General features: G+C 43.7%; 2 pseudogenes; one reads left to right on the top strand and one right to left on the bottom strand.

The window, feature by feature from the left end:
* Positions 1 to 690: 690 nt before the first annotated feature.
* Positions 691 to 807, top strand: LOC136657798 (5S ribosomal RNA; annotated as a pseudogene).
* A 1,322-nt stretch (positions 808 to 2,129) lies between these two features.
* Positions 2,130 to 2,246, bottom strand: LOC136657707 (5S ribosomal RNA; annotated as a pseudogene).
* Positions 2,247 to 14,502: the final 12,256 nt, after the last annotated feature.

Raw genomic sequence — 14,502 nt, 5'->3', positions numbered from 1 at the left:
CTCTCTCTCTCTGAGAGAGAGAGAGAGAGAGAGAGAGAGCACACCTTGATGCTAAGAAGTGTTAATTACTCCAGACACAGGTGAAAAACTTCATGCTCCACAAACCCTGCCCTAACAATAACAGGATGAGACTGTACTTCAGATTGTCTCTGAGGAGCAATGCCAAAATTCAGAACAAAGCCAAAACCCATCCCAGGTTATATTGGCAAATGTCCCGTACTCCTAGATAGACTACAAACACTATATATGGGCCCTTGAACTTCAAAATCAGGGGGGGATGCAAGAGTTTGTATGTTCCAGCATTGGGCAATTAGCCTGAATTAATTAGCCTGATTCAGGATTTGAACACTGAAAAAGGGTGATGGTTGGGTACAGGGGGCCACCTCTCCCCCCCCAACTGTTTTTAGGGGTGCGCACTCATTTCACAGCAAGTGCCACACTAAAATACATGGAACCCTTTCATTACTAGTTAAGAAATCAATGCTGACATTTTGAAACCGCTCCAAATATCTCTCACTCATTCAGAATGCAATCCGAGCCATTCAAACATTTATCTTCCCGTAGCAGCCCAAATAGGTCAGATGGAAATTACAGGGAGAGGGAAAGGAAAGGGGGAATGGAACCATTTACAGGGGTCTATCTTCAACTGAAACCTATTTTAGAGAAACTGTCCAACTCCCTAAAAAGTCTTTTTTTAACTGTTACCCTGCACGTGCCCGATCTCGTCTGATCTCGGAAGCTAAGCAGGGTCAGGCCTGGTTAGTACTTGGATGGGAGACCGCATGGGAATACCGGGTGCTGTAGGCTTATACCATAGTCTTTCGAGACTGAAGGTTGCCAACCATGTTTCTACTCATAATCCTCTAATTAGAGCAGCAAGTGGTGGGACTTATGCACGTTACAAAAGAGGGATAAAGCCTGGCTTTTCTACCTGTGTGAGTTCTGTTGCTGTGACCTGTGTCCCAACCTACCCACTTGGTTACCCTCTTACAATGCCTATAGTGGGGTTTTTTAGCTTCATGTACAGTCAGTTCAGATGGCAATTAAGCTGTGTGTGACTTTATAAATTGCCTATTGAACAGGGACTTTCCTATCTCTCTGAAATCTAGCAGCTCTGCTCCCTTGGAGGTTGAGTGAAATGTCTCAAAATGCCATGCCTATTGGATGGAAAACACTAAATTTCCAGCTAGTAGAAAGCTCCCTTTGAGAGCAACGCATGGAAATGTCTACAAGCAAACTGGTTTTGATTAAAGGCAGCTGAATCTTATTCCCTGCCAGCCCAGACCATGTAGCTCTGCTGATGGAGCAAAGACTGCATGCTATGGGGGGTGGGGGGGGGGGGAGCCCAGGAGAGGAAAGTAAAAATCCTGGCACAAATGGGTCTTGTGGGCTTATACCAGCTCTTTTGCTGGTGCAAGTCTGAGGAGGCTCCTGGGGGTGGATTTGGGTTGGGAAGCAGGGAGGGATCTTTGCATGCACTCCTTCCGCCAAGATCCTCCCCGCACCTCTGGACTGCCCCTCTTGTGGTCCACTTCCCACCCCAAACCACCCATGATCTTCCTTCAAACCACCCCCACCACTCTCCTAAGTTCCACGGCTCATCACTGCCAGCGTGGGCCTTCTGGGCTCCTGTGCTGTGGATAGCAAGCTGTCTGCTTTCAGGGTGCCTTGTGGGAGGGCAGGCCCAGCTTTAGGCTAATGGATTGTGAGATCCAGCTGCATACGGCCCTGATAGGATTGGGCCATTAGGCTGCAATCCTATCCATACTTACCTGGGAGTAAATCTCATTAAAACAAAGTGAACTTACTTTTGGGTAGATATGCATAGGAGCAGTTGGCAACCTTCAGTCTCGAAAGACTATGGTATAAGCCTACAGCACCCGGTATTCCCAGGCGGTCTTCCATCCAAGTACTAACCAGGCCTGACCCTGCTTAGCTTCCGAGATCATGGTATAAGCCTACAGCACCCAGTATTCCCAGGCAGTCTCCCATCCAAGTACTAACCAGGCCTGACCCTGCTTAGCTTCCGAGATCATGGTATAAGCCTACAGCACCCAGTATTCCCAGGCGGTCTCCCATCCAAGTACTAACCAGGCCTGACCCTGCTTAGCTTCCGAGATCATGGTATAAGCCTACAGCACCCAGTATTCCCAGGCGGTCTCCCATCCAAGTACTAACCAGGCCTGACCCTGCTTAGCTTCCAAGATCAGACGAGATCGGGCATGTGTAGGGTAACAGTTGCTGCCCATGAATAGGATCGTGCTGTTAATAAATGAAGTTTTAACATCAAGAATAGACGGAACAACAACAAAACACATTTTCTTGCATAATCCTACCCATCTGTAGCACTTTACCTTGAAAAGAGTTATTTCTTTTCCTCTAGACCTTGATCTCTTCTACTTTCGAGCTGTGAGAGTGATTTGCAATGGAACTTTCTCAATCTCGTCAAGTATCCTTAACTCTGTCCTTCATAATACCTTGCAGTAGCTTTCTTTTCCCAACATCCTGTCTTATTGTATTGAGTAATGACATAACCTATATGTTTTGACAGGCAAACAGCCACCACTTGAAGCAGTCATTCACATAATTATAGCCCAGAGTCTCTAATTTGAAAGTACAGAAACAAGCATGTCACTTTTCAATGTTATTTATCCACCAGTTGTTTGCCAGCAATTAAACACTATTGAAAATTAAGGAAGGTCCATGGTGAGAACATTGTGAAGTATGTCTTTCGATCTGGTGACATAAAGGAAGAATAGAGGCTACCATCCTATACCTACTTACCTGGGGGTCAATCCAATTGAACTCAGTAGGGCTTACTTCTTCTCGTAAAAAGACATGATTAGGATTTTGCTGTATGTAGGAAAAGAACATACTCTTTTATCATTGAAAAAAGAGTATCTGATATACATAGCAAGTGAATGAAAAAGTCTTAGCCACACATACACACGGTTAGTTTAATCTGATGGTTCCTGAATTATTAGGAACCTGTCATTAAGGACAATATCAAGGAATACTGCAAAATGAAACTAGAATTACACCTGTGTTTTAAAGATATGGCAGTAAGACATAGGACACAATCCTAACTAACTTTCCAGCGCCGAAGTAAGGGCAACACAGATCCAAGGTAAGGGAACAAACATTCCCTTACTTTGAGGAGGCCTCCATGACTTCCACCCAACCGCATGGTTGCAGCACAAGCCCTACTGGCATCACTATGTCAATGCTGAAAAGTTGGTTAGGATTTGGGACATAGAGCATAAGTCCATACTGGGTATGGACTTCCACCCTCATTCCAACACAGGCCCCCTTCTTCAAAAAAATCTGGAAGAGGGAAGTTGAAATATCCCATAGAGAATTTATCAGAAGAATCTGCCCTGGAAGACATCAGAAAGCAGTTTTGTTGAGCTTATTACAAGGTTAACAACCTGCAATATTTGGCAAGTGAAACTAGAATTTGCTATTTCGCTGATAAATTCCTATGTTGGCTCAGTCATATATTCTTTTCTGCTATCTGCAGCTCTTCTCAAGTCTTATTGAGTTACATGCGCTTCACTTCACATCGAGCCCTGTAAATAAATGTATCTGTTACAGTAAATCATTCTAAACCTCCACCTTCTATTATTTACTGCCATCTGGTACTTATCAGAATCTACTTACTTTTAGGCTTACTGTCCAATTATCTGATCAAAAAGAATTTGAACCACATTACTTTCCAGTAGAAAAATGGCCCTGTCTTGTGCTTCGTACTATGGGGGAATCTTCAGTTTCAACAGAGTGGAAAACGTCCATTTATAAGACATCTGAGTCTTGTAGACCCAGCATTCTAGTGTCCCCTTTTCAACAGTATTCCTGTAAACTGAAAATTTTAACCACAATTTCTTTGGTATATCATGCACACTCTTAATATATGATGTGGTTGTTATGTGCAAACTATTTTGGGCAAAAATAGCCATAAAAATAAGTGTACGGTTTCTACTTGTCCATTTATACATTTCTATTCCCTTATAGGAACTCAAGGCTGGGAATTATTCCATGTTCCATGTTATAATGTTACTTCACCTTCCATTGAATGGATCGCATTTGAGGAACTTGTCCATCTGTTTCTTTTTTTTTAAACCGCAAGAGATGGTCACCTTGTTCCCCTGACAAGCACATAAAGAAAAAAAGCAGAGGGGTCTAAGTTGTGCATAAATGGCTGAAATAATTGCCACCTCCATGTCCTGTTGATCCACAGCACATTTAACAACAACAATTTATTTTTCGGGTGTGAGTTAATGTTTTGGTTTTAGTGATAAATTGTTGCTTGATATTATTACTATTATAACTATGCATTTATGTTGTGTTTTTATGATTACTGTTGTTCACAGTGGCGTCACTAGGATTCGCGTCACCCGGTGCGGGAGGCCTACGCGTCACCCCATGTAGTGGGCGGGGCAACGCCCCAGGTGGACGTGGTGATGTACCATCGCCCCGCCCCCACTGGTTTTTTGGCTGTACCTTTTGTTAGAACACAGATATTTCAATGTGGTTTGTTTCATTGCATTCTGCATGAAATTACAAATTAATTGATATATAACATGATGGTCTTATTCCTCCAAATTCTGATTTTAGTGATTTTGAAAACCTGTAGAGTCACACACACACACACACACACACACACACACACACACACCCGTGTCAACTTACTAACACCTTATTGCAGCGGTTCTCAAACTTTTAGCACTGGGACCCACTTTTCAGAATGATAATCTGTCCAGGACCCATTGGAAGTGATGTCATGGCCAGAAGTGACATTATCAAGTAAATTAAAATAAATAATTATAAATAATTAAAATAAAATAATTAAATAAGGGGGAGCCAGTCCTGTTCCACCAAGTGAATCTACTCTGAAGTAAGTTCTATTGTGGTCAATGGGGCTTACTCTCAGGAAAGTGTGGGTAGGATTGCAGCCTGTAAGCCCAATCCTATGCATGTCTACTCTGAAGTAAGTCTCATAGTGGTCAATGGGGCTTACTCTGTAGTCTGCCTGCAATAACAACCCCCCAAAGAGAACCAGTGAGATCTTCAGCCCTCCCAGTGCCCAGTTTAAAGTTCTTCTATTTCAGGCATATCAATACAAAGTACCTCCTGGCTTCACAAGTGCAAAATAGAAAACTTTCCCCTTACCATTCAAGCCTCTTTTTTGTTCTTTTTTTGGGGGAGGGGGGGAGGCTGCCTTCTTGAGCAGCTCCATCAGATCAGGACCCTTCTAGTGTTCTCACATTCCCCATTGCCTAGCCTCACCACCAGCCAAGGCACATCTGCCTACTCGCGAGTAAACACGACTGTGAGGCTGCTTAGCTTTCCATAGAGCTCCATAGACTGGGAGGGAGGCAGCTGGGAGGGAGGAACCTCCTTCTCCAGTGTTTATGGGGGCTGCACTCATTGGATGAGGAGCATTCTGACATCCTTGGAGCCTCTCGGCCTTTCTTGACTAAGGCAAGTCCACCTACTCCTGAGTAAACACGGCCACGTGGCTTCGTTTCGGGCTCAGACGCGCAGCTGAGAGGGGGAGCTTCTTGGGTGTTTTTGGGGGGCTGCATTCATTGGATTGGGACCATTCTCATGTCATTAGATTCCTCTCAGCCTGCCCTTTCCAACAGACTATGGCAAGTGTGCCTACTCATGAGTACATGTGCAATATGGCTCACTTTCACTTTCCATAGGGCTCCATGCATTTTTCCTTCTGGTTTGTTGGCCATAACTTTTGAACGAAAGGAGCGATTTCAATTCTGCTTTTTTGCACTGCACTCCGCTGGCCATTCCACATCCAACGGTGTATGGCATAATGGGGTAACTCCTAACCCCTCGATGTTAGCGCGTCCTCCCCCTAGGGCGCATCACCCCCGGTGCGTCACCTGGTGCGGCCTGCACCCCCCCGCACCCTCCTAGCAACGCCAGTGGTTGTTCATTATTACGAACTTCGTAAGCTATGTTGATCTCTGGAAAGGAGAGGTAAAAACCTCTTAAATAAAAAAATTTCAGAGCAACTTCCAATGGCAGTATCAATATAAACTTGAATAAAAGTTACATTTGCACATATCCCTGCCCTTTTAGCCTTCTTAGCAGCCCAATCCTGAGCCAGGACAGCACAGCTGGGGTGAAGGGAGGGTGAAGGGAAGGTGGGGAGGGGTCAGAACTGGGTGGGAGAATAGCAGGGGAAGATGGGGAAAGGCCAGAACTGGGCAGAGGAAGGGCATGCTGGAGGGAGGATTGGGCCTGGGAGGAGAGCAGAGATGGCAGCAGACTCTGTCGCCAACTTCTATGGTCGTCGCCCCCAGCACATGGAACCCTACACAGGCCTGTGCCAGCAAAATAGCTGGTGCAGCTCTAAGGAGACACATTGGGACCACCAGGTCTCGACATGGGGTTCGGACCCCAAGGAGACTGCAGCGGCTGCCCTGGCCCCATAGGATGCAGCGACGGCCATTTTGGAACTACTGCTTCACTGGTTGCTGCCAGACCTGTAAGTTTTTCTGTGGAGAATTAATCATATGAATGATCAATATTGCACATAGAATGAGTTTTACATAGCGCCATTTAATGCACTGCTTTTATCTGAAGATAAAACTGACTTAATAGCAAGTGACTAGTGAGCGCTACAAAGATTAATGTCGACCATCAGTAAGTATCTCAGGTATTAAAGAATGAAAACACATGTCCTGCGTGATGTACTTTCTCCTATAATTGACGATTGGTATGAGAAAGTCCTGTGTGCTTAGAAACATCCCGTTTTATTGGAATATTATAGGACACTGTATTAATAGGGCACGTCCATTATGCTAGCTGAATAAGCCATACCAGGAAGTTAGAATTCTTAGGGGATAAGCATATGCTGTGAGGTTGGCAACAAATTGAATCTGTTACTTAGGAGGTTTAGAACTGAATATTCTGAAGAACTGTTTCCACAAGATGCAAGAGAGGCAGAATTCACCTCCCATGGGTGCACTGGGAGTTTATGAAAGCTACCCCATTAATGTGAGAAATTTATGTTTGGAGGGGTTTTTCCTATATACAAAGTGATCTCACTTCTGCAAGGTTGGTAAATCAATTCTTTTTTTTTCCTGGCCCCCGACACACTGTCAGAGAGATGATGTGGCCCTCCCGCCAAAAAGTTTGGACACCCCTGTCCTATAGTATTAGATGATCATATATTCATGCACATCTATTGGTGAATTGTAAATGTTGCCCCTAATTTGTAGATACAATGTTTCCTTTGCATTTACTTCCTTTTTCCAGGAGGGATAACAAGTCATTTTGATGAAGATGTGCAGAGACAATTCTCAATTAAATATTTAAGCCTTGACAGGGATAATTAATTAAAATTATAGAAGTATCTCAGATGGTTCTCAGATCCTGGTGGCATTTCGTAAAGCCAATGTTCTGAATCTGGGTCAATGTTGAAGAATCAGAAGCTAAGTTTCTATAGTCTTTCTCTACTTGCCTTTATGATGACTATTCAACCCCTATATCTACAGGTGGGGGGAAGGGCTCATTTTGGTCTTTGACTTATGCAGCAAAATGTGTTGATAGCGCTTAGGTGCCTTCTGCATATCAAGAGGAACCTCAAATTGAACACACAAAACGAACAGCATATATAAGTATATCCATAACCATTTGCTCTGACTATTCAGCTCCAGGGTGGAAGTAGCATCTGAGCATAACATCCTGATATACCAAGCTGTAGCAACATTACAGCTCAGCCCTAATGAGGGCATGCACTTGCGGTACACACATTCTGCTGGTGCGCACTGATCACTGGAAGACCTGACGGAGCAAGTAGGTCTAGCACACTGGGAGGGTGGAGTGAGGGCAGGGAGAGGGTTTAAGAGTACAGGGGAGGGTAGAACGGGGTGGCAATGGGGCAGCAGTGGGCAGATCAGGGGCGGGAGGGGGTGGAATTGCTGGCTCTGCCATGTGCCATATCCAACACCCCCCCCCGATCCACCTGCATGGATCAACACAGACATGAGTCAGTGACTGAGCTGGTGCAGGTCCCAGCTGACAAATGTCCCTTACTTCAAAACCGTCAGCAGCCAAAAATCTCCTGCAGGATGTGGTTGCACAAAGATGTCCGCGATGGATATGAAAACCCTCCTTCGTGCACACAGGCAAACACAGCCAACGTTTTTCCTCATTGGGGTTCCAGCTATAGGCTTCCTGAGCCTGAAACAAGGTGCTCAGTTGTACCCAGTAAATATCCTTTGAAAGGACTTGGTAAACGTGAGTCAGAAAATGCCTTACCAGAACCAGATAAGAAGCACAGGATGCTCCCTTGTATTGAGACAGATCATTAGTTTATCCGGCTCAGTGTGATTGACAGCGACTGGTAGTTGCCCTCCAGGATTTCATACTAGGATCTTTACCTGCCTGGAGACTTCAGGGATTGAACCTGGGGCATTTTCCATATAAAACATGTACTTTTCCACCAAGTGCCATCCCCAAAAGGAATAATGTGCATAGATAAATGACACGAGATATTCATGTTTTCCCATTTTAAAGCCCTTATTTGGACTTTAAAAGCTAGTGATAATTATGATTTTTGAAGAGTATGTTCAGTCAAATACTCTCCTTGTTTCTGTTGTTCTTGGCAATTGTTCTCCAGATGGAACTGCAGTTGGGTAATGGGTGAATTGATTTCTGTGTTAATAAAGCATGCTGAAATCAGATGGTATGAAATGACTTACATAAATATAAGGGGAGAAAAATTTGATTCCCCTGAAATAAAGGCTGAAGTTTCAATGACACTTTCAAGTCTGTACTTCCTATTTTCCCCACACATTCTAGCAGAGCAAATAACAAGAACCAAGGCAAATGGTCACACTGGAATCAGAGGTGTCACTAGGGTTCATGTTACCAGGCGCAAGAGCTCATTGTGTCATCCTCATGATGGACCTCCTCCCATACCAGACCAAACCATACCAAATAAATTACAATATCACACACACAGCCTAAATGCAGTGGCATCACTAGGGTTGGTGTCACCCCGCCATTAACTTTATATATTTATTTTAATATATAACTATATAGGTCACTCAACAAGTCAGGAACCAGCAAAAAATCAGTGGCCAACTTGACGATACACAAGTGAATAAGAGTCCTAGTATTAGCTCTGTTACATGAAAATGAGGACGGACTCATACAACACTTCTTTCCTCCTGTGTTATAACAACACTTCATTGGCTCTCAGAACAATCAGTTTCATTGGTCAGTTTTGAGCTAAGAAAATCCATTTTGATTTAAAAAACAGCTATTTAAACAAAGATTGTTTCATTGTATTCGGCATGAAATTCTGCATCAAATGATATATAACATGATATTATTCAAAAAAATACCAAGATTTTGCCATTTTGGCCAGAAATGGTGTCACCACCAGCCCCCGAGTGCATCACCCAGTGGAGTCCCCACCCCCTGTACCCCCCAATGATGCCACTGCTCTCCAACCTAGATACATTATTATTATTAATAGTATTTATATACTGCTTTTCAACCGAAAGTTCACAAAGTGGTTTACAGAGAAAATCAAGCAAACCACTAATGGCTCCCTGTCCCAAAAGGACTCACAATCTATAAGGATGCAAAAGAACACCAGCAGACAGTCACTAGAAAAGACATGGGTTCTTCAGATGCCCCTCTCCATACACACACGTCTCTTCTGTGCAACGCTTTGAGCAATAAACATCCCCAATATTTTTCTGCTTCCAGCCCAATTGAATTTTCAACACTGTGCTGCAAAAAACCTGCTTCCTACCATCTAGAACAGCCAATTTCAACCACTGTGCCATGGCACATTGGTGTGCTGTGAGTAGTCCACAGGTGTGCCACAGGAGTTTGGGGGAAGGTCATTTATTAGTAGGGCCAGTGGGGGATGTAAGCACCCCCACAGGCAGCAAGGTGTACCCTGTCAATTGTCAAAAACCGGATGTGCGCCTTGACAATTTTGGTGCCTTGTCAGTGTGCCATGAGATGAAAGAGGTTGAAAATCCCTGATCTAGAACATGCTACTAGCTTTCTGGTTTACCCAGTTCTTTGAGGAGCACATGAGAGATTCTTAGAAGTGGCTAGAATGAAACAGTGTCAATCTTTTAAATCTCCAACTCCCTTCAAAGTCTCCTTCCAAGAAAACACCAGCCTGCAATTTTATTTTTGGGGAGATTTGCTTTTTTTTTTTTTTTAATCAGTTAAAATATATTCTTTAATATGACCAGTGTACACCTATCTTTTGTTTTAACAAATGCAGCCTGTGCTGGGGGGGGGGGAGCCATTAACAGAAACTGGAAGGGAAAAAAAGGCTATTTTCTTTTAATCCAAGCAGTTGCAGACCCATCTGCAAATCTTGTACCGAGCAAGCAAAGTTTAATCTCTATCAAGAGCATTTCATTAAGCATAAAAAAAAAAAACTCCACACAGTTAAATCTAATTAGAGCATAACCAATTACTCCATTTTTATCTGGACTTACTGGCCTTGATTGCACACTGAAACATCTGTAACAGAAAACAGGAAAAACTGGCACACAAGACCATGTTAAAAAAGGTTGACTACTCTGTGGAAAAGAGAAATGAATAAAATCTTCAGGAGGGGGAAACAGGCAGTGATTGATGGTTAACTCTCGTCTGTTTGGAAAACTGTCCACTTTTTGCATTAGCTCATGAGGATGATGCGCTGTTATGAGCAATCTCTGTGGGTTTTTGTCTTTAATTTTGCAGAACCAGAAAACAATATTTAATATGCTAGCTCTGCCAAAGTTTCCATCTGTGTAGTTATTTGATATGCAAATTCAGTGTCCATTATCACGGGTCTGGGTAATTCTGCTGGTGTGTCTTGGAAAATCTCAGCAGTGCCGAGAAGCTCAGTGGAAAGCCCAGAAGAGCTGATTTGGTCTACGCTGGATTTTTTGGGTAAAAACTTCTTGCCTTATAGGCAAGGATCTATTTTTAGGTTTTGACAAAAATATTCATAAACACTAAAGTCTATAATTATTTCCTGGAGAATCCTGAATGCATTCTTTTGTTCCTGGATTAAAAGTAGATTAATACTACTTTTAGCTATTTTACAATTATTCATTCATTTGGTAATTGCTAAAAAAAAAAGTTGGGCACAGTTGCAACATAGTAACAAGTGAATCTTACGAAAACTTGCAAGCAATAGATAGCGAAATGCTTTGTCGGATGCTGCCAAAACATCACACCACATCTTGGGCTGAAATCCTATATAAACTTACCTGTCAGTAAACCCCACTGAACTCAGCAAGTCTGGATTCTGAATAGATGTTGTGCTGTTATTATCCATCACACAATTTTCAAAGTTTGCAATCACTCCGACATAAGAACACAAGAAGAGCCCCCCCGGATCAGACCCAGGGCCTATCTAGTCCTGCTTTCTCCGATGGCCCATCAGATGCCTTAAGGAGCACACAAGACAACAACAGACCTGCCTCCTGGTGCCCTCCCTTATATCTGGCACTCAGAGATAACCTACTTCTAGAACCAGGAAGTTGCATTTATCCATCATGGCTTGTAACCTGTGATGAACTTTTCCTCCATAAATCTGTCTAACCCTCTTTTGAGAGCATCTAGGCCACGTGCCATCAACATATCCACACCTATATCACTGACGCAAATCCAACTTGATTTGTGCCGGCAGATTGGGCCCAGGAAGGGAGATTGGATGTAGCTCATGCCAGTGCTTTCACGTCAGCCCTTTCCCAGGCCCGATCTGCCAACCCCACCTCAATAAGCACCCACCACCCCATTAACCTCCCTGCCCTTCCCCAACCCTGTGCTGGATTTAGCTGCTCCAGCAGATATCCTTCACCAGTGCATATGGAGAGGCTCCAGCCTTTGCACCAGCATGCCAGCTACTAACACTGTTGCAAAATGCTTTATGGTACATTTGTGACAGTACATGCTTGTGGAACACATATTCTGCCAGCATGTCTTTTAGTCAGGATTGGGCAAATAACTTAAACTGCAGAATCCAGTAAACATACCAGGAGAAAGCACTCCTTACTTTCTTCCAACATGTTCTTACTATCTCTGACTAGTTTTCCTACCTAATCAAGGTCCTTCTCCTCACTCACGCACCCCCCCCCCTCCATAAGATAGTTAATGATCTCATTAGGACCAGAGCTTTTTTCCTGGCATTGTTTGAAATGAGCATTTAGTAGTAACCTTTGTTGATCTTAAGAGCATTAAGCTGTCTTCTGTGCTCAAGGGTATGTGTTCATTAATTCCACATGCCTCGCTGTGCTTAAGGAAAACAATATTTTTTTTTAAGGAGAAAAGGATTTAAAAGGTCATGCTATTTCACTGTGAAGATTCTAGCACATGCTCTTTTTAAAAGAAGGTCATATAACACGGCCTCAGAAATGTGCAGAGCTCATTCAGGGGATTTTGATGATGAGCAGTGATCCTAAGCAATCTGTTGCTGTATGTATAAACACAGGGTGCATCAAATGTATATACATTTTATTGAGCTCTAATTCATATGTACTTCATTGTAGAAAACCTGCAACCCTGGAACATCTCCTGAAAACAATTGAAGAGACGCGTGGCACCATCCCAGCACAAAACTCGGTGGATGTCTTCAGATCCCTTAGTCAATGTTGTCAGTGGTGTACAGACACCAATGGAGACTATTTTGAATGCTTGGTCTAATTCTGTCATTTAGAATTCTCACACATTTAGTACCGGGACCCACTTTTTAGAATGGCAGGACCCATTGGAAGTGATGTCATGACCAGAAGTGACATCATCAAGCAGGAAGATTTTTTAGCAATCCTAGGCTGCAATCCTACCCACACTTACCCAAGAGTAAGTCCCATTGACTATCATTGTTAAATGAATATACATAGTAGCTTGTTAAAAGTACAGATCTTTAACATTTCCCCAATGCAGTCACATACTATTGTAGCATCAAGTCTAATATATTAAAAATAAAATATTGAAATGAATGGGGACCCACCTGAACTTGGCTCATGACCCACCTAGTGGGTTCCAGCCCACAGTTTGAGAAACACTGCTTTGACTCATTAATTAATTGATTGGGTCAAGCAATTGCTTCCATGTACACCATATGCAGTATATGTGTGAATTACAGAAGAATAAATTTGACACGATACATGTTCTTGAGACACCCTGTATATTCTAACATTCCTTTGACTCTAAAAATAATGTAAAATACTATAAGACACCAGGCATTGATGTTTAAAATAAAAATAGCAACCAGGGTTCAATCCTTGTGTGTTTCTCTTTCATCTGTTGCTCCATCTTTGAGTTTATGTAACATAAAGCTTGTGTAAGCGGCCCCTCTCACTCCCCATTGGGGCAATTCTGGGCAGTGATGGCAACGTGCGGTGTCATTGCCGTCACTGTCCAAAATGGCTCCGGTGTCGATTAGGAGGGGCCACTTAGGCAGTGCATTGTGGCACCTGCAGTACTTACTGCTCTGCCTCCCTGGCCATGCCCGCCTGGCAGTGTGGATTCTAGACCTTCCTCCATTTCTTTTTTTACCTGGCCTATCTAGGCGAGTACATTGATAGTTGTGGCAAGTCCCTTGTGGTGGAAGGGGAACCAACCCTGGCAGTCTTGCCTGCCTCCCAGGTTGCACCTCTGTACATTGCCGTACCAGTACCCTACCTTGCCTGAGTGCTGTTGAGTCTCCCCTAGTGACTCATCTCCGTCCCTTCCCTAACAAACCAATTCCTCCCAGCTAGTGAACCCTGCATAGGGACTCCAATCCTTGTCATAGAGAGACTTTCAGATGGCTGACCCCGTCCCTGGGAGCTATCTTCCTATCCTGGGTCTGTGATCAGCGGCGGACCTCCCTAGCCATGATGGTCCATGGCTGTCACCCCACGTGGGCTGTTGCTGCCCCCCCTGCATGAAAATCCACCCCCCACACACACACATTCACCTGGGGCTCATGGAACCTCACGTGACCCAGGGCTACATTGGGGAAGTCTCTTTTTGGTTTCCCGATGCTATAAACTGTGCTTCTGGAAAAACGGAAGCACAGTTTCCGACCCTGTTGAGAGCCTCAGAGAGGCTTCTGTGGGGTCCTAGAGGCTCGCACCGGGGGCATTTGCCCCATTGGAGATAATACTAGGTCTGCTACTGTCTGTGATACTTAGTAATAATTTATGTATTCCATTAAGGCCCATGGGATCTGATCAGTTTAAATTCTAGTGCCCTAGCTAAACTGAGCAGGGGAACAGACTGCCTTACACATTGGTCCCTGCAAATCTCTCTTTGCAGTCTTCACTTTCCCAGGAGTCTTGAAATTTTATAATGATATTGTGTTCTATGTGTCAGATGTCAGTGTGGGAGGATTCTGCCACCGCACTGATGTTCATTAGATGTGATCTAGCTGAAGGTGAAAGACCAGAAATGGCAGATAACATGAGCATAGAATTGTACCGTGACTTACCTGGCACTAAGATCCATCGAACTCAATGCAAC

This window comes from Tiliqua scincoides, chromosome 7 (genome assembly GCF_035046505.1).
Source record: "Tiliqua scincoides isolate rTilSci1 chromosome 7, rTilSci1.hap2, whole genome shotgun sequence".
Taxonomy (NCBI): Eukaryota; Metazoa; Chordata; class Lepidosauria; order Squamata; family Scincidae; genus Tiliqua; species Tiliqua scincoides.
This window is presented reverse-complemented; position numbering and strand designations above follow the sequence as displayed.